Genomic DNA, 27,906 nt, shown 5'->3' with positions numbered 1-27,906 from the left:
GCAGGCTCCACACTGTCAGTGCAGAGCCTGATGCGGGGCTTGAACTCAGGAACCGTGAGAGCATGACCCGAACCAAAACCAAGAGTCGGACGATTAACCGACTGAGCCACCCAGGTGGCCCCAGAGTCTTACTTCCTGACTGAAGTATCCTACCTGGCCTCAAGACCCTAAATAAGCCAACCCCACCCTTTGCTTCCCACTGGCTGGCTGGCTACTCTGAGCATACCTAGTGCTGCCTTCAGCCCGGCCACCTGACCCTCCACCCCTCCTGGCCCCTCCTCTGAAATGCTCTCTCTCCTCTTGGTCATCACCCAAAAGTTGAGGCTCTCTTCTGGTGCTTTTCCTGATAGTCTGCCCCAGACTTATTCCCTCATCTGCTTGGGGGTTCTTATCATTTCCTGAGTAAGTGCTAACTTCCCAACTTAGTTGTGATCACCTTGAGATCAGAGACTCGCCCTCCTCCCGTCTTTCTCGCCTTCCTAGACAGACACTCATGTAAACACTAACTGCTCACAGACTCCCCCCAGGCCTATTTTCTCTATTCTTTTTGGTTTCTGGATCCTCAAACCCCAGAGCTGAATGAGACCCCAGAGTGGACCAGGCCAGAGAAAGGATGTGTCTCCTTTCAGCAGAGAAGCAACAGCTGAAATGCAGTTTTGGAACCTAGCCAGGGCCTCATCCCTGCTTGGTCACTCCAGCAGGAATATCTCATGGCATCTGTTTCTTTCTTTTGCATTCTCAGGGGACAGCATGTTGCAGGAAATCCGTGCAACATGGATTTCCCGATAAGAATGAATACAGATTGAAAAGAATGTGCACATGTTGGTCAGACAGCTTCTAGGACAGATCACAAGACAAAAGAAATACCAGCTTCCAGAATCCCATGAGATTCTGTTCTTATGGCACCCTCCACCCACAGTGGGTCAGCAGTGCTCAGCTGTGCCCAGTTCATGGACGGAAAGCAGAGAGCAGAGTGTAAGACTACCGGAGACCCAAGGACAGAGGTGACTGACACCCCCCCACACACAATTCCTACACCTCATATACACCATTTCTGTCCTTGTGGGCTGGCCCGTGCCCCTCATGATCAGCCTGGAGGTTAAGGTTACTATTTTCCAGGCCATGGGTCAATCACGCTGTACTCATTACAACAACACAAGCAAACAGTTTTAATAGTAAAATTCATTTTGTAGGTGAGGGCAACAAAGCTCTAAGTAAATGACTTGCCCAGGACTGCTGTTTTAGTCGAGTGTCATTAGGTACTCTGAGGACAGTTTAATAGAGATAATTGACAAAGGTGTAGGCAGGGCCTAGGGAATCCACGGGGATAACAGATAACAGGCAAGAAAGCACCGGTGAGTGTCACCACCCCTTAGCCTGGAGTAGGGAGGGAGGGGACTGGCAATCAGAACCCAGAACAGAGAAGCTGTGTGGAGAGCACCCCTTGACAAGAGCTGAGAGCAGCCTGTAGGGAGGGGGATAAATACCCAGCAATCACTCTCCTTCCTCCCTCTGATCACCTGCCAGTGCCTCCTGAATGGGAAGTCAGAGGGCAGGAGCCCACAGGTGTTGATATACAGGTCAGCCCCGGGGCGCCTGGATGGCTTAGTTGGTTGAGCATCCGACTTCGGCTCAGGTCACGATCTTGCGGATCATGACTTCAAGCCCCACCTCGGGCTTGCTGACACTGTCAGCTCAGAGCCTGCTTCAGATCCTCTGTCCCCATCTCTCTCTGCCCCTCCCCGGCTTGTGCTGCCTCAAAAATAAATAAAACATCAAATATGTATGTACAGGTCAGCCCCTGGCCATAGGGAGGGGGCAAGTGGAATCCTGTAGCAAGCACCTGCACCAACTGGGAAGTGGCAGAGATGGCCACGCAGACTTGACTGCCTGCCAAGGCCAAATATTTAACCCTTCCACTGCCATATGTCCATGGGCTGGAAGCCAGAGAGGCCCAAAGGGGGTGCACACAAGTCTGAGGGCCCTCACTGCCCCAAAGCGGACTTTCTAGTTCTTTGAGAAGATGTGGTGTGGGAGGTTTGAGGAAGTCCCCAGCAGAGGGGAGCTGCGCTTCTACAATTAACCTAAAAGCCTTTTATTAGCATCTTGGCCTAAAAGGGCCCAGACACCCACATAGAACTGGGTCTCCCCCACCCTGACTGGCTTCCAGCTTGGGGTAGAGAAAGGGTTTCGGCACAGGTGTGGGCTGAGGCTCTGCAGTTCAGAGAACGAGCACATGGCACAACCCCTTCAGGGGCAGGGTTAGGCCGCACCCCTGTGACAGGAAGCTCGGGGTGACCTAACGCCACATCATCTCACCGCACCCCATTCCATTTGCAGATTTATTAAATCAAGAGCCAATTCTGACACAGTTTCTTTCAAGCACTTCTACCTTGCAGGTGTGCAAAATTTATTTGAGATAAAGAAAACCATTACAGAGAGAGCCCGCAACCTTCAAAGCCCACCTCTGAGACCAGAAAGAAATAAAAACAGTAGCCCGTACAAACACGCAATTAAGTTTCCAAATACTTGGGAGCCAAGAGAAACACCATCCCTGCAGAGAGCAGGTCTTTAAGGCAATTTTCTTGAACTCTATTCAGCACTCACTCAAAATGCCTTTTAAAAATAACATATGATTTTCCTCCCTCTCCAAAGGCCCCCTTGTTCTTTCTCTTCCAGGTAAGAATGCGACAGCTCTGGAGTGAGAAATTTGCTCATTTTGATAGGGGATGATGGACTATGTTTCCAGGAAGGCAGATAAGAAAGCCAACCAAACATCCCTGCCCACTGGTGCAGGAGGCTTGCTGGGTGTGGGGAGGCCCAGGTACTGGGGGCTGCCCCCCCCCCCCCCGGGACCTTCCCTGACCCACAGAAGGCCACAATGCCAGCCAGCAGACCTGGCTCTGAGGAGGTGTCTATCCACAGCCAAGGCTGAGTTCAACAAATGCCCACCTCTCCCAGGGGGATATCTGATCCCCCGTGAGGAGGAGGGGGAGGCTCGTTCGCTGTCAGGTTTGCTCAGAATAAAAGATTCCTTTTTCTTTTCTTTTTCTTTTTTATTATTTTTTTTAAAGCTGCAGAGTTTCTTTAATTTTTTTTTAATGTTTATTTATCTTTGAGACAGAGAGAGACAGAGCATGAATGGGGGAGGGGCAAAGAGAGAGAGGGAGACACAGAATCAGAAGCAGGCTCCAGCCTCTGAGCCATCAGTCCAGAGCCCAACGCGGGGCTCGAACTCATGGACCGCGAGATCGTGACCTGAGTTGAAGTCGGACGCTTAACCGACTGAGCCACCCAGGAGCCCCTCTTCTTCTTTTTAAAAAAAATATTTATTTACTTTTGGAAGAGCACAAGCAGGGGAGGGGCAGAGAGAGGGGGAAAGAGGATCTGAAGCAGGCTCTGTGCTGACAGGCTGACCGCAGCGAGCCTGATGTGGGGCTTGAACTCCCAAAACGTGAGATCATGACCCGAGCTGAAGTCGGAGGCTCAACAGACTGAGCCACCCAGGGGCCCCAAAAGATTCCTCTTTCTATACAAGGTTGAATGAGGTACAAAGAGGTGCAAAGCGCACTCCCTCTGAGTGCTGCAGAGGGAGACAGGACACACGTTCCAGACTTGCCACTCTGCAACAGTGTGACTTTGGGCAGGTGGCTTGGCCTCACTGAGCTTCAGCCCTCTAAGCCGTAGAATGAGACACTTGACAGGGCTTTTGGGAGAAAGTGTGGTTTATCTGCTAGAGCACCTAAAGGGTTATACTCCACGAGGACAGGCAAAAACCACTGCAGCTGGGACTCTCAAATCATCGCCCCACTCCTGGAAAGGGCCACCACCCAATCACCAGGGCAGGGAGCCAGAGATGGCCACTATGCAGAAATAGCACAGGCCATGGCTGAAAGCCCAGGTTTTGGATGGGACTCCGCTTTGAACCTCAGCTCATCATTCAGTCTCTATACGCCCCATGACCCTTAGCTTCTGTGACCCTCAGTTTTCCCATCTGTGAAATGGGAATGTTAATATGTAGTACCAGATCAAATGAGCTAATTCATGCAAAGTGCTTAGCTCCTGCCTGGCACAGCATAGATGCTTAAGAAGCAGTTCTTCTGTTATCATTATGGCCCTTCCAGATCAGACTTCATGCACTAAAATTTAATAACATTGTTTCCTTGTATTTATTTTTGTAGTTAGTTTCTATTTATGGCAAGTGATACTGGGTTTCCATTTATAGAAGTGTTATCCTTTCCCTTTTAAACACATTCATTTAAGCTAAAGTGGGTCAACATAGAGAAGGAAAAAGAGTGAAAAAGTAGTGCCCCGTGGTGCAAAGATGGGTGAGACGCTGGGAAGGTGTGCGGCAGAGGCTGAAGTTTGAGAAACCCCAAGAAAATAACCTGCGTGTAAAGCCAGAAGCGAGGCCCAAGCTGTACCCCACGTCTACCCCATGGCCATCCCGAGATTGTTCAGAGGCGGGGGACCTTGGAGTCTCCCCTTCCTCCCCTTCTTTGGACAGACCATCTTGTCCAGGTGGAAGTCCCCAGCTTCCCTGAGGATGACTTTCTCAAAATGAAGGCATCAGTGAAGAGCCGCCAGGGGCCCCTTGCCTGACTGCCTCTTGGGGGGCCTGGGCCCCAGGAGTGAATCACGGATCTTGAGGCGAGTCTGGCCAGAGACCGCTGGTCTGGGGATTGAGGACCGGGGAGTGTGCGGGATGCGGTCCCTTTCGGGAGGGAAACCAAATGCCATCCTTCTACAACTTCTAAGGAGAGACTTGGAGCAGCTAGGAAATAAAACACCATCCTGGCTCTCGCCACCCAGGTGTTACAACTCAGTCTCGGTTGCCTGGCAACCGCGCAGGTGTGTGATAGGGCGAGCGGCGCTCCCGGGGAGCCAACCAGCGCCGGCCGGGCCTGCCCAGGTGGGGGCCGGTGGGGGGAGGGGCCCGCAGCCGCAGCCGCCCGCGGCACCCCGCCACCCTTCTGCTGCCCCTCCTCCTGCCCCCTCCGAGAGGGAGGCGCTGCCGTTGCCTCCGGCGGCCGAGGTTTGGGCGGCTGCCAGGCCCCGGCACCCGTGTTCCTGCCTCCACTGCCGCCTGTAGCCGGTGTTGGGTCACACCGGCTTCAGGATCAAAAGCCAGGAGCCCTGACCTGGTGCGAGGCGGCCTCCTGCCCGCCCCCTGCACACACACTTGAGCCCAAACCACGCATTTCAGAGAAACCCAAGAATGGGGACAGGCGACACCTCCCTCTCTCTCTGGGATCTGGACTCTCGTGTGGCACATAGATACACTTCCCTCCGTCCCCAGAGAAAGTGCTTATGGAGCAGAAGCCTTCGGAGGGGGGATCTGGTGGACTCCTGCAGAAGCATCCAGGTGGTTCTGCAGCTTGCCTCCCAGCACCAACAGCTAGAAATGGTGGCCAAGAGAGCTGGCTTGAAATTAGGCCTGCATTCGGATTCCAGCTAGGCACTGACCGGCTAAGTAACCTTAAGCAAGCTATGTAACCTCTCAGTTTGCTCACCGGTAAAATGGGAGGGGTGGCGGGGGGGGGGGGGAAACAGACCTTACAGGGCTGCTGTGCAGATTAAGTTATACATACAGAACATTAAGCATGGCGCTTGGCAAATTCTTAGTCCTCATTTGCAGAAAAATGGTTCCATTAGGGCCTGGAAGCCATTGCCACCAGGAACAAGTCATGGAGTTGCTGGGGAGACTCCCACCCCACGCCCTCTTCTAGTCACTTCTGCAGGTGGCTTCTCAGTGGTGGGGCCCAGTGAAGGGCAATGGGTCACTCTGCTCCCCATGTGGTGACCAAGCCCAGGCAGCAGAAGTCAGGGCCCCTGCATTGGCTGCCTCCTATAGAAATGCTAAATGAGGGGGCAGTTGGTGTGGGCCCTCGAGATTTCTGCCTGACTCGCTCCACCCTCTCCTGGCCCTGCCTTTTCTCTCTCCAAGGTGGCAACCTCCATGGGGTCCTCATCAACCTGCACTAATGACGCTCCTTCCCTCTGCAGAGGCTGCTTACCGGCCACTTTCCCCCAACACGTATACACACACACCCCTTCAGGAAAGAAAAGGGAACACAAGCCACTCCCATCCTTTGCCAGGTGGGGCAGTTCTCTCTGGAGACTGCCTCCCCCATGCTCTTCCTTCCATCTTCTACCCTTTACTGCCTTCCACTTGCTGACAGGCAGGCAAGCAGGCAGGCCAAGTGTGAAAGCGCTCCTGCCGGGAAGTGCGTGGAGAAGGAAATCAGTGACTGCGGCCAACCTCATCCAACCTTCTGGGAGTCTCCGGGGAAGCTTTGCTGAACCCCAGGGGCCGAAGACCCAGACTTTGTCCCGCACTCCCCTGCCTAGGGGTGCCTCCAAATCCCTGCACTCCAAATCCACTTGGCTCAGATGTGTTTTCTTAAAAAGATTAATCCACGGAATCCCAGGCAGTCTTTGACATTGATGTTTACATGGGGTTTCTAAAAGCTTCTGCTTTTCAGTGGGAAGCCAACATATTAACATGTTAACAGTTGTGCTTGACTCTGCTTGGGTGTATGGGCTTTTCCTCCCTGCCTCTATCGTTTTCTGTACTTTTCAAATGTTCCACAGATGGCATGTTTTACTTTTGTAGTCAAAATAAACAAACAAAAACAAAAGATTAATTACTGGGCCCGCTCAGCAACCTGTTCAAATCCTTATTGGAAATGTAGCAGGGTTTCCCCAGGGGGTCAGAACCAGTCCCAGTTCCTGGCTCTGGGATGCTTCCTGGAGCCACACGGGGCAGGAAGGGCAGGGAGGCCCTGATGGGACAAAGTGCTCCCATGATGAGCCTTGATCTGACCCCAGCAGGAATGGCTGTGGTCACAGTGGGTGGCAAGAGGTCAGCAGTTTCCTGGGAGTCACGTGCCCAGGTCACCAGCCAGAAACTGCCCTCTGATGAGGCCTAGAAATGAAGCTGACTCCATCCTGCTATTTCCCTTTGCTCAGCCCTGTCTCTCCAGGGACGTTAGGGAAATGGGCCGCTGCTGGGGGTATCCCTCTCTCATCCCTGAAGCTGCCTCATCTGTCTGTCCTGAGCCACTCCACACAGGTCTCTGCTCCTTCCCAGCTCAGCCTGCCTCCAGCCTGATGCAACTAATGCTGCCTAAGACACTGCCCCAGGAAATACCAGCCTTGACCAGCCTTGACCAGCCTTGACCCAGGAAGCTCTGGGACCCTACAGAAAAGGAGACTTACCAGGATGCTAGAGAGGAAAGGGTGTAAACTTCTCGGCTCTTCCAAAATAACTGTAGGACAGGCACTGGGCTCAGCCCTATGTGTGTGAAATCCTTAACTTCCCAATACCCCAGCAAGGTGGGTGTTATTGTTTGTCTTCTAGATGACAAACTTGGACCTCAAAGAGAATCAGAGGCTGCTGTAATACCCACAGGTAGAAAGTGGAAGAGCAAGAGCCAAAGCCAGATTCTCTGGGGTCACCCTCTTGCTCACGAACATGAGACCGAACAAGGCAGGGATGGAGGCAGCCCACGGCTTCTACGCCCCAACCTTCCACCTTCCAGTGGACCTGCCCAAAGCCTGGGCTTGGACAAACAGCCATACTGTGCTCAATCCCAACAGAAATGAATGGAAGGGGGCTAAGCACAAACACGGAGACCCTTCCGTGGATGCCCGGCAGGAAGCCCTTGCCTCTTCTTGCTCAGAGGTAGGCTGCCAGGGCTCCCCCGTATCACCAGTCTGCTGAGAGTGGAGTGAGGGGGGCCAGCAACTTGCTGAGCTAGGGGAATGTGGAAGGGGAGGGTCAGGGGGCAGCAAAGTGAAAGCAGAGGAGGAGTAATGGCTGGTAAGTCATTGTTTACTGGTAAACTGAGTCTCTCTTTACTGGGAGCTTCTTGAAGGCAAGGCTGGTCTTTTCAAGTTCAATCTCAAGTACCCAGTGGGGCGGGGAGGGCGGGGGTTGGTGGTGGTGGTGGGGGCAGCAACCAGAAAACTGGGTAAATGCCTCTGGGGGCCAACAGGGGGCCATCTGGTGGGTGAGCTATGCTGATATCCCAGATTCTTCTGAGGACACATGTCCAGCTAATGGCACCAGTGAAGGCCAATGCTAACAGCAGCCACAGCCCCTCCCAAGGCCATGCAACCTAATTCTGTATCCATGACTTGTGCTTTTTCATAGAAGGGGCCCCCGAATTGCATAAGCTTCAGGCTTCATGAAATCTGGATCTGGCTCAGGATGCCTAAAGCTGGAAACTCCCTCTGCCTGTAACGAGGCCCACACCCTGCTCCGTGCTGGCACGGGTTCTCCAGCCTTCCCAGGGAAAGAAATTGAAAACCACGCCCTAATGACAAGGGTTGGTGGGGGCCCTGAAGCCCAGTGACAATCAGGTCTCGGTCATAATTGAGGCCATGTATCCACCAATACAGACCCTCATGTAGTCACATTATCACAGAGTCCAGTGGGTTCTTAATCGTCTCGAGTGGGGGACCATCTTGAGAATGAAAGCCCTGATGCTCTAAGACGTACCCACACATGAAACAGTACTTATCATTTTCAGGGGTTATGGATGCCTGAGGACCATCAATTGAGTCTGTAGGAATTGGAGAAGGCCGGTCCGGGCCCCTGCTATGGAGACAGCATGATATGACGATGGACAGTGGGTGATGTGGGCTCCATCCCGGCTTCTAAGTCCCTTCACTTCCCCAAACCTCCACTGGGCTTTGCATTAAGTGTTCCCTAAATTCCTCCCAATTCTAGGATTCCGATTTCCATGATATACGCAACAAGCATTTTTCATACGCTGCTCATTTAATTCTCTCAATTACTCTGTGGAACAAATATCCTTTGCTCCAATTTGCAGATCAAGAGACCCCTCTGTCTGCATGTGGGGTAAAGGAACTCCCCCCAAGGTGTGTGGCGAGTGGTGGGGCTCGGATGTGAAACTGGGTCTCGGGGCTCCTGGGTGGCTTAGTTGGTTGAGCATCCAACTTTGTTCGGCGCAGGTCATGACCTTGCAGTTTGTGAGTTCAAGCTGTCAGCACAGAGCCTGCTTGGGATCCTCTATCCCCCTCTCTCTGTCCCTCCCCAGCTTGAGCTCTCTCAAAAATAAACATAAAAAAAAAAATGAAACTGGGTCTCTTGAACTGCACAAGCCTGTGCCTATACCAGTGGCCACAACCAACCCCCTTGGTCCCCTCCTTCTCACACCACTGTCAACTCTGCATTGAAATATGGGGCTTTCTGTCCACCTCTTGCACTTCTTGGCTTCAAGTCACCTGCCTCCCACTTTCTGTCCTCAGGGCCTGCTAGCTACCTGGAAGAAACGAGGACCCCATTCCCTCCCAGCTGGATCAAACCCTACTGAGCCTGACTCCTCCCAGGCCTTTGCTTCCTTGGGGGACAATTGACGGCTGGGGGTTGATTACTGGACACTTAGGCACGGAGCAGCATCAGCCTGGTTTGCATCCCCAGTTTAAAAGCCCAGATTAATCTCCCTGGGCTGGTTCTGTCACACACACGGATATATTTTCTTCTTGGAATTTACAAGTAGTTCCATCGGAGAAATAAACAACCAGAGATAAAAATTACACTGTCACAGCGCAGGTGTGATAGATGTAGGTAGCAAGCCGTCGTGGTCGCCGAGGAGGTGCTCTGCCGACACAATCTACCGAATGAGACCTGGAGGGGCCCCAAGGTAAGGGGAATGAGATGCTGATGGGATCTCAGCCCAACACACGGAAGCAAGAGAAGCGTGGAATCTGCAATTTACATTCATCGCTCTAAATCCTAGGGTTCCCAAGCTAGCCTGGCCAGGGTGAGAGGTTGATTGGCAGGAGGCCTCCTCAGGCTGCCCCGCCTCCCAGCCTCAAGCCTCGGGAACAGGGTCTGCTCAGACAACAGGCCTCACGGAGGAAGCAAGCCTGAGGACACCAGCTTAACCTTGACAGCTCTGTCTCCACCAAGATGTCAACTCCCTGTCTTGTCTCCACAACTACTAGCTGAGGGGAGGTAAGCCTACGTGTAAAGAAAGCCACCTCGGCAAAGGAAGAGCAGGCTGGACCTGGAGTCTGAAGACTATAACCACAGCTAACATTTACTGAGCACTTACTAAGTGCCCGGCCTTCTGTGAAGGACTCAACAAGGATGATCCCACAGGATAACCTTATGAAGTAGGCACTGATATCATCCCCACATTACAGCTGACAAACTGAGGTTTGAAGAGGTTAAGTGACTTCCCCAAGGTTCCTGGAATGTATTGGATGGTGGCCTCCAAAAAAGTATGTCCACTGGAACCTGCGAAATAAACTGTTAGCTTATTTGGGAAAAAGAGTCTTTGCAGATGCAGTTAAGGACCTTGAGATGAGATCATCCTTGATTACCTACACGGGGCCCAAATTTAATGACAAATGTCCTTATAGAGACAGAAAAGAAGACAGAGTGAAGCCTCGGGAAGACGGAGGCAGAGATTGGAGTGACGTGGCCACAGGAAGTGCCAACCACCACGGGAAGCTGGGAACAGCAAGGAGTGGAGCCTTTGAAGGGAACACGGACGGCCCTGCCAGCACCTAGATTTCGGATTTCTGGCCTCCAGAACTGTGAGGGTATAAATTTCTGCTGTTTTGGGGGGGCACCTGGGTGGCTCAGTCAGTTAAGCATCTGACTTCGGCTCAGGTCATGATCTTACGGTCATGGAATTAATCCCCACATCAGGTCCTGCACTGATAGCCCAGAGCCTGCTTGGGCTTCTCTCTCTCATGCTTTTTCTCTCTCTCTCAAAATAAACTTTAAAATAAATAAATAAATAGGGGCGGCTGGGTGGCTCAGTTGGTTAAGCATCTGACTTCGGCTCAGGTCACGATCTCACGGTTCGTGAGTTCAAGCCCCGCGTCGGACTCTGTGCTGACAGCTGGGAGCCTGGAGCCTGCTTCCGATTCTGTGTCTCCCTCTCTCTCTGTTCCTCCCCTGCTCTCACTCTGTCTCTCTCTCACTTGCTCAAAAATAAATAAAGGTTTTTAAAAATTTTTATAAATAAATAAATAAATAAATTTCTGCTCTTTTAAGCCCCTAAATTTGTGGCAATTTGTTACGGCAGCCCTAGGAAATGAATCCAGCCTCACAGACAACAAACAGCAATGCCAGAGGATTCAGATCTGGCAGGCTGACCCCAGACTCAGGTCTGTCCCGCCAGGCGATGCTGCCAGGCCCCAGGACCTGGGTGCCAGTCCTGTCTCCACCGCAATCGAGCTGTGGGGCCTTGAGAAAGTTGTTAAGCTTCAGTCTGTTCATCTGCAAAATGAGGGGGTTCGGCAGAAAAAGTGGGGTGCCTCAGGGGCTTCCAGAGCAACAGGACAAATGGAGTTCTGAGGAAGACGGGTACAAAGAAAGCACTTAGCAAACCACCTAAAGCCTACAATTTGTGTGGGTTTCTGGCCGCCCACGATATATTCCCCTCTTTCTGGATGCAGCACCCTGATTTTACCCTGGGAGAACTGGTTCTCCTCAACTTTCCACCCAGGAGCTGATCTCGGCACCCACCTTCTGGGCAGGCACCCAGTCAGCACAGGCTCCCAGGCCTCAGGACTGGTTTGTGGGCCAGTGACAACGGGCCCACAAATACGTTCAAAGTGTTGGGGGGGCCAGGAAGAAGTTCTCTCTTTCTGAGGGGAGGGAAAATGTGAACACAGAGCTTCTGGAACCTACTGAGTGTGATGTCAAATCAGGGCAAGTCACGCCAAGAAGCTGAGAAGAAGGAACCAGGTCCTGGTGACACTGCACGATCAGGTTACACCTGAAGGTGAATCTTTTTAGTTTCAGGAGCTTGTAAGATCCCTTGTTTGTCCCAACAGTTCTGGGTTTCTGTCATTTGTAACCAGAGACTCCCAAACCTCAGGTTACCAGTCATGCCCATTTCCAAGCGTCTTTCTAGCTGTGAAGTGTGTGATTTCAGGGCCAGAAAATCTGCAGTGCCTGCAATCCATACCTGTGGATTGTGGGTTGTGTGTGAGCTCACAGGCATGCACGGACATGTGTCCTTTCCACACACGATTCCCCCCAGCATCTCTGACAAGAGATCGTGAAGCCTGCACTTCTTGACAGCCCTCTTAGGAGGCTCCTGGTCACCTGGGGTCCAGATCACGCCTGACCAAACTCTTCCTAGAGTCTTCGAGGTAATACCCAGGAGCCTCTGTGCCTAGCTCCTTTTTTTTTTTAAGTTTATGGAAGTTTTTTTTTTAATGTTTATTTATTTTTGAGAGACAGAGACAGAGAGAGTGCACACGTGCATGCGCACGCACACACACACACACACACACACGAGTGAGTGGGGGAGGAGAAGAGAGAGAAGGAGACACAGATATGAAGTAGGCTCCAGGCTTTGAGTTGTCAGCACAGAGCCCGATGCGGGGCTCGAACTCCTAAACGGCAACATCAAGACTTGAGCCGAAAAAGGATGCATAACTGACTGAGCCACCCAGGTGCCCCCCCCAACTTTTTTTTAAAGTAAGCTCTACACTCAACATGAGGCTTGAACCCACAACCCTGAAATCAAAAGTCACATACTCTACCAACTGAGCCAGCCAGGTGCCCTTGAGTTTAGCTCCTTTATGCCTCTGAAGATGGTGGCCCCCACGTCTCTTCTTCAGGGCAAGCACTTACTCGGCTCCTTCGGGACTTCCTAACATAACCCAGGCCATTCAGCAGGTATTTACTGAGCACTTAATACATGCCAGGCCCAGGCGAGAGCTAGGGATACAAAATAGATAAGCGGATATAACCCCCGTCCACACACAGCTCACAGTCCAGAGGCGTGCATGACTAATTATAGCACTAAATAATTGGCACAGCCATTCAACCCTTAGATACCACCAAGTGGCTGCTGGTCCGAATGACCACTCTCCTCAGGGACACTGTAGTCCCTGTAGTCGCCTAACTTTTCTGTTCTCCTCAGAGTCTCTTTCCTACTTGGCAGTCAGGGTGGTCTTCCAAAAATATGAAAATGTAAACCAGCCTTTTCTATGGCTCCCCATCATACTGACCATCAATCTGCAGGATCTGACCACACCGACCACACTGCCGCCTTCCTTGCTCCCCTCCCACCCCTGGGGGCTGTCTTGCTGGGACGCACCAAGCACACACGCTCTCAGGGGCTTTGCACTAACCGATTATCTCCTCAGCCCCGCTCCTCTCTTGGCCCGGCCTCCATAGGCTCCTTCCTTCATCTCACCAGGTCTCTGATCAATGTCATCTCCTCATGAGGCTTCCTTGAGCACACTGTCCCTAACTCTCTCCCTCACTGTCTGTGCCCCCACCTCCCTGGTCTTCATCAGCCCTATCTTTGCTTTCTCGTCCATGACTCGGCCCCCTCTCCACTACAGGGGTGTGAGCTCCAAGGAAACAAGTGGTGTGAGGTGATGTCAAAGGGCTAGCAGGGGCCCTGCAGACATGAGGCCTCGAAAACCCTGTTAAAAATCGGGTGTCTAGGGGCACCTGGCTGGCTCAGTCAGGGGCACCTGACTTTGGCTTGGGTCATGATCTCACGTTTCTTGAGTTTGAGCCCCACATCGGGCTCTCTGCTATCAGCACAGAGACTGCTGGGGATCTTCTCTCCCCCTCTCTCTGCCCTTCCCCTGCCTGTGCACGCACGCACACGCACCCTGTCTCTCTCTCAAAAATAAACAAACATTAAAAAATAACTAAAATAAAATATTAAAAAGAAAAAACTCAGGCCTTTACTGCCAAAGTTGTGAGAAGCCTGAAGGAGTTTAAGCAATCAGAGTGATATGATTAGATTATGTTCCCTAACATCACTTGTCTGCAGCATGGAGCCTGAAGGCAAGAAGCTAGAGCACCATCAGGAGGCTACTGCAACGGTCTAAGCAAGAGATGTGGGACCCGGGTTTGAGATGGTAGAGACAGGGGAAATGGAGAGCAGGGGATGAATTTAAGCATCGTGGTGGTGACGGACTGGATTGGTAGAAGATGGCAAGAGAGGATGACTCAGTGGGTGCTCAGCAGAGAGGGAAGCAAGTCCTTCACGTCCCGGATTTGAACGCTTCTATTAATGTGACCAAAGATTATAGATGATGTTTTGGTGGGGGGGGGGGGGTTGTTTTTGGAAGGCACATCAAACTTTCTGACTCACTGTGCCTGCAGGCAAATGCTTTCTCATCATAATAACCCTTACAGGACAAGAAGTCTTTGCTGTGAGTGAGCTGGATGGGTCCCGGGGCCGTGGGGAGCTGCTGGATCACAGCCTGGAGAGAAAGGTGCCAGGACATCACACACTGGCTGAGGCCAGAGAACCACTGGGGGAATTTCATTTCAAGAATGAAAAATAGTCATGGGCAAGAGATATACACTCTCTCACGTCCTCCAGGCTAGTGAATATTTGACATGAGAAAAAAGAAATAGTAGGAGAAATGTCACCACGCTATACTACCTAGATCTCTGCTTCTAGAGGTTTCCATGACCACTACCCATGTTCTACTGGACTGCCAATGCACTCCATGATTCCAGACGCCAGAGAAGGAATCCATTGAGGTGGAGGTTCCAAAAGCTGGCGTGTGGAAGATGTAAGTGGAACGCTGGCCAAGTCTGAGCAAGGATACCCTCCTTAGGCAGAAATCAAAGGCCACAGAGGCGTTTCTCAGGCTTTCCCTATTAACAACTTTGCGAGTGGCACCATTATAACTGATCATCACGGGTTGCACAACAATGTGACTGTACTTTATGCCAGAGAACCGGACACTTAAAAATGGTTTAAATAGGGGCGCCTGGGTGGCGCAGTCGGTTAAGCGTCCGACTTCAGCCAGGTCACGATCTCGCGGTCCGTGAGTTTGAGCCCCGCGTCAGGCTCTGGGCTGATGGCTCGGAGCCTGGAGCCTGCTTCCGATTCTGTGTTTCCCTCTCTCTCTGCCCCTCCCCCGTTCATGCTCTGTCTCTCTCTGTCCCAAAAATTTAAAAAAAAAAAAAAAAAAACGTTGAAAAAAATGGTTTAAATAGGGGGCACCTGGGTGGCTCAGTTGGTTGAGCGTCGACTCTTAAATTTCGGCTCAGGTCATGATCCCAGGGTCATGGGATCAAGCCCCATATCAGGCTCTGTGCTGGGCATGGAGCCTGCTTGGGATTCTCTCTTTCTCCCTCGAGTTGAAATGGTAAATTTGGTGCTATGTATAACAAAGTATATAATTAAAAAGAACCTTATAGTCCATTGAAATAATCAACTACCTCATGCTTTCATTTCTCCCACAAAATGCCTGTTAGCTGGCTGTCTTCCAGCCTATGGTTGAACAACCACCACAACAGACAACACACTAACATGCTTAGTGGGTTCCATCTTTTGCATCTCTGTTAGAAAGTTCTTAGAATAAACTGGGTAATATCACACAGGCTATTTTTTTTTTTTTTTTTTTAAGCCATCACGGAGCTTTTGGACCTCACCACAGATGTTCTTCTGAGTCGAATCTTTCCAGAGCTGGGCCTTCCTGCCTATCACACCGTGTTCAGTACTGCCTCCTAAAATCACTCTGAGTTGTGTCTCCAGGAAATGAGAGGGTGTCCCCACCTTGTCCCTCACTCACCCTCCATCCTTGCACGTGGGGGCACTCCTTCCCTCACGACAGTGCCCATGGGAGCAACCTAAGAAAGAGCCAACCTATATGGGATTTGGATGTCTGACCTTGGCCAATTAGTACCTTGCTCGGTGTAACCAACCGAGTCACAGATTCAATTCAATTCAGCAAACATTTATCAAGCCTCTCAGCGCCAACCGATTCCCGTCTGTTCTAGAAGTGCAACGAAGCTCAGCCTTGTCTCCATATTACAGTTATTTGTATTTCAAGGTAAAGGGTAGGTTTTAAGTACTTGTAAGAGGCGGTAATGGATGCCTTGGGGAGTGGTGGCCATGGGCTGGGGCCGAGGGAAAGGAGCTGAGAAATGGCCCCTAAGTCAGGGCGGCAGGACCTGGCTGCAGACAGGGAAGGCATGCAGACTGAAAAGCCAGATAAAACCTGGAGATTTCTTTTTTTCTAAACCTCCCCCCACCTCCTTTTTAATCGAAAAGATAATGTATGCACATAGTAAAAAAAAAAATTTTTTTTTCAAAGAGCACAAAAGGGTATACAATGAAAAATAAGTCTCCTTTCCTCTCCCAGACCTCCAGTCCCTCGTATCTTTCTTCAGAGGCATCCTACTGTTAACAGTTTCTTTTGTGTCTTTCCAGAAAATTTCTATCACGTACAAGTATATCTTTCTTTTTAAAAGCAAACGGTAGTGCAGTATATTACCACTGCTTTTTCACTTAGCAATACATGTTGGCATCCGTCCCATATCAGTGCATAGAAAGTCATCCATTCTTTGGAGCACGGAATCCCGTTGTGTGGGGGTATTGTAATCTACCCGATCGCTCCCCTACTGATGGACATTTAGGTTGTTTCCAGTTTCTGCTATTATAGTCAATGATAACATGCCTGCTCCTGTATATGTGTTTCTGCCCACAGGTGCAAGGGTATCCGTAAAATAAATGCCTGGATGTGGAATTGCTGTATTTAGACAGCTGTGTCTGGGATTGTGGTTGAGGAGTCCTGTTGGAGCTGTTGTCTCTCCAGGAGAGGAGAGGGTATGTACAGAGCCTCAAACCACCAGCCTTCTGGCACACACGAGCCTGTCACATGCAGCCACGGCATCCAGGGAAAGAGCCCTTCTCTGGATTCTGAGAGAACCAACCTGTGTGGCTGGGGACCCAGTGGGAACTAAGAGTATGCAGACCCCCTCCAGTCAGGGGCCAAGAGTGTGTAAAGGGATCAAAGCTTAATGGTAAGACATTTAACACAATGCTCCATCAGCGTGAGCTTCTACTGGTACCATTATCATCATCATCATCATCATCATCCAGAAGGAGCCTTCTGGAGTCTTGTCAGTGGCCAGGTAAGCTCCCAGAGTTTGTTCAACAGTCCAGTTGATTCAAAGGCACCAAACCAGAACCTGCCCAGCATTTGGGGCTGGGTGAGAGCTGAGCCAGCCCGTTCCACTCATCACTGCTTGGCATCCAGAATTCCCAGGCCTTTGCCAGAGTACCTAATAAACACCATACTTCATTCCTTGCCATTGTCACCCACGCATCCCCCGACGCCTGCTGACGTCTGCCACGGCACACAGTCAGCATTTCGCCTTGGCACACGGCTCCTTTATGACCCGCTTTCTTTTTTAAAGGATGAATACAGCCCGAATGATGCCGCCGTGACATAACGAAACTAAATGTGTGTGTTATCGAGGGCAAGGAGGAGTGTGGAAGGTATACCAGAACTCTATACACCCCAAAAAAAGAATTGGCCTTGAGTGTGGAGCCAATCAGACCTGGGTTCAAATCCCAGTTCTGCCACTTACAAGCCCTGTGGCCTTGGAAAGGTGTTTAACTTCTTTGAGCCTTCATTTCCTCACCTGTGAAATGGGTTAAGTGCTTGTTCTAATAGGATTGCTGTGAAGAGTAAGCAAGATAATGGATTATTTATGATTTTTTTTATAGACTGGCCTTATTCCAAAAATGATTTCAGGCAGTTGAGATAATGTATGTAAAGTGTCTGGCACATAGTAGCGGCTCAATAAGGCATCAGTTCCCTTCCCCTGAGCTTCTAGCAAAGTGGTCACTTTCGGATCCAAGCCCCCCGTTTCAGGGTGCTGCGATCGCTTGAAACACTTCTGGAACGTCCTTGTGAGAAAACTAGCTAAATACTTGAGTCCCATCTTGTTTTTAAACCTTAAAAAAAAAAAAAAAAAAAAATGAATCCCAACAACAAAACAAACCACACTCTGCAAATTGCTCATTCCTTTTATTCACAACACACAGCTTCAAATTACTTTTGGCCTTTTCCAAAAAATCAAACCGACCCTCAAAGGTCAAGGATTCGCCACCACCGAGGCTATTAAGAGGAAAATGTTGTGAGATCTGAAGCAATTTCCCAGGAAGGACTCGTCAACTGTTTTGAGCTGGCGCAGCAGAACTGGAGTAAGAAAGAGCGAAGCTCTCCACCCGCTCCCGACTACTTTGAACCGGCCCCTTCCTTGGGACACTTACAGTCGGAAACCTCTTTGTAGGAAGAACCGGCTCCCTGCTCCCTGGCCCCCCTCTGTGGCTCACATTGCCCTGTCTCTGGGGTAAAAGCAGACGTTGCTGCCTCTGAAGTATGGGCTCCGGTGGCAGTCAGAGACACTGGGTGTGAGGAGAAGGCATTGAGAGGGAAGTGGCGGGCAAGAGTTTGAGGGGATGGAGTGGCCTCTCCTCCATCTTTAAGGGGATACCGACTAAGGAGCCAGGGATTCTGGGTTGGAGATGGGATGCTTCAGGGAGCGGAGAACGGCATCTCCCCTGTGCCCGCACCCACTTTGTTACAACAGCCCCACCAACTGTCGCAGCCAGAGACCCGCCTGGCCCCTCCTAGGGCAAAGGCAGGGCAAACATCTCCTGTGTTCTGCGTTTCCTCAGCTTCATCCCCAGATAGTCTCAGGCCAGAAAATGCCAAAGGACCCACTCACTGCATCCTCTCGTTGCCGGCTCACGGGCTCCAAACCCACAATGTGCAAACAGCCCCTGCCCCTGGCTAACCTGTAGAAGGCCGCAGGCAGCACAGCCAAGTGAAAAGACACTGGACTCCGGAGCAGCCATGTCTGTCTGTGTGCAGATCGCTCGGGCGGCACAAGTAGGGTCTGCGGCCTCCCACCTCCAGGCCTGTTTTCTCATCTGGGGAAGGGCATAATACCTACTCGGGTTGGGGGTGGCTGTCAGGAAGGGGCTTACAAAGATTAAATGAGACGATGCATGCCCTCCACCCATGGCAGCAAATACCCCCGAGGCCCTGGGGTGCAGGCCCGGTACCTGCAGTGTGTGGCTCCTCCCTCTCACAGGAAGCCTGGGACCATGCCCTGAGCTGACAGGGACGAAACGAGCCACCAAGTTCCCAGCAGCCCACTGGGCTCTGCAAAAGGAGGGCAGGGGAGGGGAGCCTCCACAAGGAGGGCACAGAACTGGCTCTGTGAACACAAGACCTCTGGCCTTCCCCAGCTCACCTCCCGGTAGGCTCATCCCAGACATGAGGGGGCTCGACTCTTGCTGTCGATGGGAAGTACATCTTCCAGAAAGCAGTAGGGCACAATGGTTATGCCCCGTACTCAGCCCTGAAAAAACACCTCTGTGTCTGTATCATCCCGCTTAGATGGTTTGCTGCAAGATCTACAGTCTATTAAAGATAAACAAGTCCTTATCCTCTTGTTAATTGGTTCAAATCGATTGACCTTATAAGTGGGTCTAATGTACAAGGGGGTGGCCTGTATGCCGAGCAACCCATGCACTTAACTAGCTGTCGCTCAAGCGACTGAACAAGGCACATTAACCCAAATTTCTCAGGACACCTTCCCTGATAGGCTGCTGAACCAGCGTTTCCCCCATTGGGCTAAAGCATTTGCTGGGTCAACAGGCCTGCTTGAAGGCATCGGATCCTATCAGGCGGGTGGTGATAAGCCCAGTGTAGATTCCTTGGGGAAGCAGAGGGAGCGCAGAGCCTGTGACCAGAGTCCCTAGGCCTTGCCCTGCCCTGGTTCAGGCCGCCTGGCAGGAGAAGGGACTGCGGCCCAAGTGCTGGCAGAAGACGTACAGGAAGGCACTCTTCCCGGCACTCTCATGATCTGGCTTACATTGCCTTTCGATCTGTTTCCTCACTCGGCCTTTCCCCAGGAAAGCTCGGCTCTATCTCACTGAACCCATCTCTGAGGCTGGGTGACCGCTGCTTTCCAGGTGGGAGCTGACGTTCAGCCTTTTGTTGTTGCCAGTGTCTGAAACGGTCTGGAGACTGGTAAAGACAACACATACCAGGAGATGGCCTAGAAGTCTTGGCCAGGGTGGGGGTGGAGAGCAGCCCTCCCAATCTGCCCTCACTCCCCAGTGCCACCCTGTGGAGGGCTAGCTGCTGGCCAGGAGTGCCTCTCACCCTCCAGAGCGGTGACCAGCCACCCCGAACTTTCCTCTGCTCTATTAATAAACCTCAGCTGAGATCCTTCTGAGCCCCCTCTTTGGGGTTTGATCCTCACCGCTTTGCCTTATCAGCCTTGCTTTTCACAAGCACTTAAATTCATGAGAAAAGGGAAAAAGTGAAATCAGATAGAAATGCAGGTCTGTTTGCTGTTTTCTCCAATGAAATGGTTCTGGGTAAACAGCAGCCGCCTTTGATGAAATCCCAGCAGGCTTAAACAATAAAGCTGGTTACAAACTCAATCTGGCGGAGATATCAGATCTGAAATTGTTTCAAAAAACATGTCAACATTTTCTAATGCTCCTCAAAAAACTTCCTGGGCTGCCCACTGTGGAGTCTGGGTCTGGGAGATAGGATGGAGGCGACTCTGGTCTTGGCCTCTGCTCAGGCCCCATGGGACTTTCCAAGTCAGGAGCCCAGAGGCTCAGGAGCAAGCTGTTCCTGCTGCTGGGGGGCCCTGTTATTTGTAGAAGCCTAAGTGGCCACTTAATAGGCACTGCCCAAGCCGGGCAGGGCCCACTCTCCCTCTCATACACCACTGCTGTTACACCTCCCCCCACCACACTTGGCCTCTCTGCCTCCACCCTTAACTCCCTACCTTCTATTCTCCATACTGCAGCCAGCGGAAGCTTTTAAAAATGTAAATCAGATCATGCCATTCCTTTGCTTAAAACCTCTAATGCCTTCGTACTGCACTTAGAATAAAATCTGAACTCCTCCCGTGGCCTACAAAACCCTCGGGGATAAGCCACTGCTTAGTTCTCCCCCACTCGCTACTGCCTCCCCGGCCTTCTACCCAGACCTAGAACACCCGTCTCTTTTCTGTCTCTGGGCCTTTGCACTCCCCGTAAACTGCCTGGGATGCTCTGGCCTCAACCCACTGTCATGGTTCAGCTCTCAGACCACGCCAGTTAGTGTTGCTGTCCTCCCTAGCCAAACACACGATCATAATACAGTTCATTGTCTGCACGAAGTTCAGCCACTCTCTGAAATCACCTTATGTGCTCACTTATTAGCTGTTTGGAATGTAATCTCTCTGCAGACCCAGACTTGTGGGCCTCCTTGGGTACAGCCTATGACCAGCACATAATAGGTGCTCAGTAATTAACCGCTGCATGAAAGAACAACAAGATGTCTGACCTCCCAGGGCAACGCCCAGGAGGCCTGGAGCACACCACGGCAGAAATACCTTGCCAGCCCCTCTATTTGGCCTCCCTGGCTACCCCGCTTCCACCTCACCGGAGGCCCCTTGCAGGCTTTGGGTTCTGGGCCTCGGGAGGTCAGGTCTGGCCTGGGAACTGGGATGTCCTTCCGCTTTCACGGCTCCCTTCCCGAGGGCTGCCTCTTCCTCTCCCCCTCCGCTCCCCCAACAAGCTCAAACAAGGACTCTAGAATGGGGGTGGGCAGAGGCGGCTGGTGGGGGGCTCTGGATCCTAAGCCCTCCTAAGGCCTTCCTGGAAAAGCATGGGCATTGGTCTGCTCGGGCCTCCCGGGTCCGGGGCCTGGGGTGGACAGCGATGCCACCCGAGGGCACAGGTCCCCCACCCTCAGCCCCACACGCCCGGGACGCGATCGATCCCTGCCACTCCGGCCTTATTACCGAAGAGAGCTGCCGGGGCTGGCAGAGGAGCCAGACGGCTGCGGAGGGGGTGGGGAGGCCTCCTTGGCTCCCTGGCCCGGATTAAATATTTACTATGTTTTGTTTGGCCTTTGGGGGAGGGGCGGGGAGGGCGGTCTCATCGATCCCGAGCTGCGGGCGAGGCCCGGCCGGGCTGGAGGCGAGGGCGAAGCCCAGGCCCCGAGCCCCCGGAGCCTCCCCAGGGCGGGCCGGGCAGAGAGCGCCCCCGGGCCCGACCCCTCCCGGGGCGAGGATCGCGCACTGCCGAGCCGCCGGGCCGCGCTGACAGATCTGGGTTACCGTGCGGGGAGCCGCCGCCCGCCCTGGAAACGATTCCCACCTCTCGAGCGCCGAGGCCGGGCGAGGGCCGCGAGCGACGCCCCGCGCTCTGCTAACCCCGCCGCCGCCCGCCCAAGTTCCCGGCGGACTTGGGAACCCGGCGGCCCCACACGACCCGCCCCAACCGGCCGCGGTCCCCAGAGCCCAAGCTATGCTAAACCGCACCGCTAGTGCGATCTCTCCTAGCCCAACAGCAGCCCCCAGAGGGCTCCACTCTCCCATTCTACAGATGTGAAATCGAGGTAGAGAAGGGTCGATGCGGAGCCAGATTGGGCGCCCAGGTCCACCCCAAAGCCTGATGGTTTCCTCATCTGGCTCACCCCACGCTCTGCCCACCGTCCTGGCAGGCTTGGAAGCAGGGAGTGTGAAAGCAAGTGGTCTAGCCTGGCAGGGACCCAACGGGGAGCTGGGGGGGCTCTGGGAGTGCTCCGAAACTGCCTGCTGGGGGGCGGGTTTGACACCCTCCTTCAGCAGCCAGATAGGACCCTGGAGTCCCTTTACGTGGGCACACACACACCTGCTCATCACCCATTTACTATTCCACACATGGAATAGGCCCATGGGAGGTGGAGAGCACAGCCGTGCCCTCCCCCAGCGCAGTGAGAATACACACAGTAAGAGCTGCCCTTCTGGTCCCTCCACTCCCACATACACTACCACACTAACTCACATGCACACACAAGGGCATGACCACCCTCCCACAATCCTATTACATGGATGTACACTACCGTAAAGAGCTGCTTACACCACATTCTACACATGGAGACACACACTTGTCCACACCACCCCTCTATACATATACGGGTACATATGCATACACACACGCACACATCAACTAAGGAGAGGCCGCCCGACTGTCTCGCGTGTGCCCACCTTATAAACACGCTCACGTGCATACATACTAAGAGCTGCCCCATCCCCTATACATGCACGTGTATATGCCAGCACACACACATTTACACCCAAAGAACACCCATCTGTACCTCTGTACATGCTGGCATAACATGCACACAGAGCGGACCATTCCCTCATCCCGGCACACACTCACACACGTGCACCAAAGTGTCCACCCCCACTCCATCCCTATACATGTGTGACACCCCTGTGCACGCACAGACGTGAGCACGCGTGCGCGCGCGTGCACACACACACACACACACACACACACACAGAGCACGCATGCGCTCTGACTACAGGCGGCTGGGGAAGAGCTGCAGCCTTCAGCCCTGCTCCTATTTAAAGAGAAGCATTGCTGGAAAAGGAACAAAAGCAAAGCTGGCTATAAATAGCCACCTCCCTCCCAGCTTTTCCTGCCCTCCGGCCTCCCGGCCTTGCCTCTCCTCTCTCAGCTCAGGCCCACAGCAGCGAGGGCAGGGCTGTCCCCGGGGGCCGGCAGTGGGGCCCTAGAGGCCGTGTGGCCAAGCACTGACTACTGGAGCAGGCCAGGGGCTCTGGGCCTGGGTGGGTGCAGGGACACTGAGCCCCCCATCTGCAGCCAGCCCTGTGTGCATGTACCCAGCTTGAAGGGAGGAAGGCCCACTTGGGCCTGGGCTGCTGCCTCAGCAGAACTGGAAGGCTGGCAGCTGCAGGGAGAGGAAGGCGGGTCCGCCAAGCATCGGCCACGGCCACGCCTGCCCCAGTCTTGGTCTTCCCAGCCAGGCCAGACCTTCCCTGGATTGGTTCCTGGTTTCGTTCTTGGGCCCAGAGTGGGGGAAACTGGGTGGCAGGAAGCCTCACAGGGTGGAGGAAAGCATATCAGGACAGGAAGTGGAGGAGGGGATACAAGTCCCATTTTAAGTTCCAATTCTGTCGCCTACCGGCCCCAACATCCTCGAACAGAGCTCCTAACCACACCACCCAGCCTTGGGTTCAACCCCCTCTGTACATGGTGTGGGCAATCCTGCGTGAACAATAGGTGTGCCTGCCAGGCCCTTGGGAACGGTGGAGCACCATGGGATGGGGGAGATTACTGACTGCTCTCTGTGTCTGAGAATTGGATCAAAATAACCATGATAATTTATTTCGTTTATTTGGTATTTACCATGTGCTAGGCACTGGGCTGGCTTATTTGATCCTCTGTTAGGTAGCTAGTTTATATTTCCATTTTACAGATTGAGCGACTGAGATTCAGTTGCTTGCCCCCAGATCACACAGGCCCCTAAAGCACAAAGCCAGGTTGCAGAGCCAAGCTGGGGCTGTCTGAGACTAAAACCCTCTTTCCTGAGTCCGATACTCTGGGGGACTGGGGGACCCTGGTCCTCTGGGCAGAGGAGGGTGGGTGGGGCTGCTTCTCCCAGGCTAGCCAGAGACTGGAACTGGGTGGCTGCAGGGAGGGAGGGTGGCATGGTCCCCAGTTCCAGAGGCCCCCACTGGCCCCCATCCCTCCTCCCCGCCCCACTTGCTGCATCCACCCACCGCCTCCTCCCTCCCCCCCCCCCCCCCCCCCCCCCCCCCCCCCCCCGTCCCTAGTTCCCCAGAGGGGCCTTTCTCCACCAGCCCTGGGGAAGGGGAAGGGAGAGGATGGGGGAGAGCTCAGGCAGACCTACTTTCAAGGCTTTAATCCTTTTTGCTTAAAGGATTTTTTTTTTGCTTGGGGAAGACTTGGTCTGATCAGAGGAGAGACGCAGGGAGCTGACAAGCTGTGGAGGATGGAGGGGGGGTGGCGAGGAGAAAGAAATACATATTTATTACCCTCAATTATTAAAAAATAGATAGTACCAGATCTTAGGTCCTGACAGACACTGCCGCAGTATTTGCACAAGGACTATTTTCTTTTCTTTCTCTTTTCTCTCTCCCTCTTTTTTTTTTTTTTTTTTTTTTGGTTAATTGTGTTGAGATTGTAATGTGGCTAGCCTGTTAGGAAAACCACCCTGGCCAGTTTCCAGTGGGTGGAAGAAGGCTGTGGTACTAGACAGGTGAGCAGAACCTCTACACCCCAGGTACAGGGAAGAGCCCACGCTTTATCGCAGTGGAGGGAGGGGGTGGAGTGGGAGGGGTCGGTGTGTCCCATTTTGGGCTGCATAGGCTGGACCCGTGGCAGGCAGGTGTCCTTAGCTCTTTCTCTCCCTCCACTGCTCTCAGTGTTCCCGTTCTTTTTAAGGAAGTAGCCAGAGAGAGAAATGCATTCTGGGCTCCTTCCTAGGGGAGGTGACAGAACTCGCCCTGAAGCTTCTGCGGGCTTCAAGCAGGGCCAGCTCCCCAGACACACCCTTCTCCTCCCATGATTGTATCAGCCTGTTGAAAAGGGGTCAGGTTGTCAGCCTAGTGCAAAGATACAGAGGCATCCGGCAGTACCAGGGCCCCCTAAGGCCTGATACCCAAGAGGTTAACACCCCCATCTTCCTAGGTGGGGCCTAGAAGCAAGCAGAGAGGGATCTACAATGAGGAAAAAGGCCATGAGAAGAGGACTATGGCATTCGTTTCGGTTCTCAGTGTCCCCACAGAGCCTGGCACACAGTAGGCCCTGGCATATGGCTATTGAATAAGAGGCATTGGATGATAAAGACAGAACAACAGCAGTGTCTCACTGAGGCCTTGCTACATGCCTGGAAGGCACTTTACAACCATTTGTCAAGAATTCTCAGAACCCCAAGAGGCAGGTCGCATTAGCCCCATATTTCAGATGATGAAACTGAGGCCCGCAGAATTAAAAGCATTTGGTCAGGCAAGGTCAGGCAGCTGGTAAGTGGCAGAGCAGGGCCCTGGTTCCCACTTGTCCTACTCCACAGCTCTTGGTCTCATCTACTTGGCTCAAGATACAGAGACAGCAAGGAAGCCTGGGAAGACCAGAAATAAGTTCCAGAGGAACCAGGCAAAAAACAGTGACTATTTCACAGATCCGGAGATGAAGACCCTGGGCTGGGACTGGGTTTTCCTCTCTGACTGGGGAGACCTTGTTTGGAAGAGAAGGAAGAAGCCACTGAGTAGAGGTGAGGGCTTAGGCAGGTGGTTGCTGGGTGATGCTTTCCATTGCTCCCCCTGCATTGTCTCAGGGGCCTTCTCCTGACCCTGGGCAGAGGGGTCAGGGAGGTCAGGACAGAGTCAGTCCTCCCCCAACAGAGTAGCCCTCTCTGCCCAAGGTGAGCCATCCCCTCTGGTCCTGAGACTCTTGCTCCTGGCCACGGCTGGCCTGTGTCAGCCTGACCACTCAGACTCAGCTCTGGTCACAAAGAGGCAAAACTTCACAGGGTATTGAGATCTGGTCTGCAGGAAGGATGACACAGGATGACACAATGTTACTACTAACATTGAGGGCATTTGCTGAGCCCCTGTCGCAGTCAAGTGCCAAGAACTTTATCAGGATTAGCTTGTTTCATCTTTACCACCTTACAAGGCAGGTACTCTTTTTTTTTTTTTTTTATTCTTGACAGAGAGAGACAGAGCACAAGCAGGGGAGGGGCAGAGAGAGAGGGAGACACAGAATCCGAAGCAGGCTCCAGGCCTGACGCACAGAGCAGCACAGAGCCCGACTCGGGGCTCAAACTCAACAGACCGCGAGATCATGACCTGAGCCGAAGTGGGACGCTCAATCGACTGAGCCACCCAGGCGCCCCAACAAGGCAGGTATCTTATCAGTTGTCCCATTTTGGAAAAACTTAAGTTCAGAGAAATCAGGTCATTCCCAGGATTTGAACCTGGGTCTGGCCAGATCCTGTGTGCCTAGCCAACCCACTAGGAGGGGAAGGGCTTGTCCGCTGACCCCTGCAATGAGCCCTCCCTACTGGCCTCCACTAAGCAAGGAGAGCCACTAGCACTGTGTCCTCTGCTGGGTTACAGGAGCAGGAAGAGACTGGGGACAGGGTCCTGGATAGATATGGGGCACGTTACTAATGTTACCAGCCAGGAAGCAGCCTGCTTTGGACATTCTGGAGTACTCATCAGCCAACCACATCCTAATGGATGTTGGGCAAGCCACAGCCATTCTCTGGGCTTTGGTCTCCTCAGTTGAGCTATATAAGGTCCCTCCCAGCACCAAATATGAAAAGGCCTACAAAACTGTCAAAACCACACAAACCCCCTGGTCCAAATCAGGAGCAAGGAGAATGCTCTTCCTCAAAGTCCATCCTCAGGAGTTTTTGGTTCTACCCCAAACCCAAGGAAAACTAAAGCCTCTATATGTCTCCCCCTCTGGTTCACCCAAAGCCTGTTTCACTAGAGACCTAGGCCATGTTCATGGCCACAACACACGTGTACACACACACACATACACACACACGGACCTTCCTCCTCTGCAAATAGCCAGAAGGCTTCAGGTCTAGCTGGCTGCTACTTGGGGTAGTATCAAGCCCGCCCACCTAACAGGTGTCACTGACACTGCACGATGGCCTCCATACACCTGGCTCTCTGTAAAGACCTTGGCCTCTCACCCTTCTTTCCTTCTCCTGCTCAGCAGTCCATACAGCACATGGACTAAGGCATGGGCACAGGTGTTGGCTGACACCTCTAACAGCAAAAAGCTGGAAACAGCCTCTGTGCACAACCTGAGGGGATGGGCAGTCATACAATGGAACATTGTGCAGCCATTAAAATAGGTTTAGAATTACCAACCTAGAGGGGCGCCTGGCTGGCTCAGTCGGAAGGGTGTGCGGCTCAATCTCGGGGTTGTAAGTTCGAGCCCCACGTTGGGTGTAGAGGTTACTTAAATAAATAAAACTTAAAAAAAAAAAAAAAAGAGCTGGGGCACCTGTGTGGCTCAGTTGGTTGAGCGACTGACTTCGGTTCAGGTCATGATCTCGCAGTTTGTGAGTTCGAGCCCCGTGTCGGGCTCTGTGCTGACAGCTCAGAGCCTGGAGTCTGTTTCGGATTCTGTGTTTCCCTCTTTCTCTGCCCCTCCCCCACTCATGCTCTTTCTCTGTCTCAGAAATAAACATTAAAAAAAAAATTAAAATAAAAAAGAGAGAGAGAGAGAGAGAATTACCAACCTGGAAATTACTCACCCTAATGTTTGAGAT

The 27,906-nt window shown here is 52.5% G+C and overlaps 1 protein-coding gene and 3 long non-coding RNA genes across 4 annotated transcripts in view; 2 read left to right on the top strand and 2 right to left on the bottom strand.

The window, feature by feature from the left end:
• RTN4RL1 (reticulon 4 receptor like 1) overlaps positions 1–27,906 on the bottom strand; it is a 72,992-nt gene that overhangs the window by 30,291 nt on the left and 14,795 nt on the right. The window lies entirely within an intron of this gene.
• On the top strand, positions 855–3,090 carry LOC132688159 (uncharacterized). Its single transcript, XR_009614431.3, has 3 exons — positions 855–1,004; positions 2,400–2,567; positions 2,680–3,090. It is a non-coding gene; the product is annotated as an uncharacterized LOC132688159 (long non-coding RNA).
• LOC132688158 (uncharacterized) lies at positions 9,751–16,102 on the top strand. Its single transcript, XR_009614430.3, has 3 exons — positions 9,751–10,257; positions 10,399–10,581; positions 15,394–16,102. It is a non-coding gene; the product is annotated as an uncharacterized LOC132688158 (long non-coding RNA).
• On the bottom strand, positions 17,825–24,328 carry LOC145713117 (uncharacterized). The gene is made up of 3 exons (XR_014136056.1): positions 19,040–24,328; positions 18,579–18,713; positions 17,825–17,976 (listed from the first exon to the last, which is right to left on the bottom strand). It is a non-coding gene; the product is annotated as an uncharacterized LOC145713117 (long non-coding RNA).

This window comes from Panthera onca, chromosome E1, assembly GCF_046562875.1.
Source record: "Panthera onca isolate mPanOnc1 chromosome E1, mPanOnc1 haplotype 2, whole genome shotgun sequence".
In the NCBI taxonomy this organism is placed as follows: domain Eukaryota; kingdom Metazoa; phylum Chordata; class Mammalia; order Carnivora; family Felidae; genus Panthera; species Panthera onca.
This window is presented reverse-complemented; position numbering and strand designations above follow the sequence as displayed.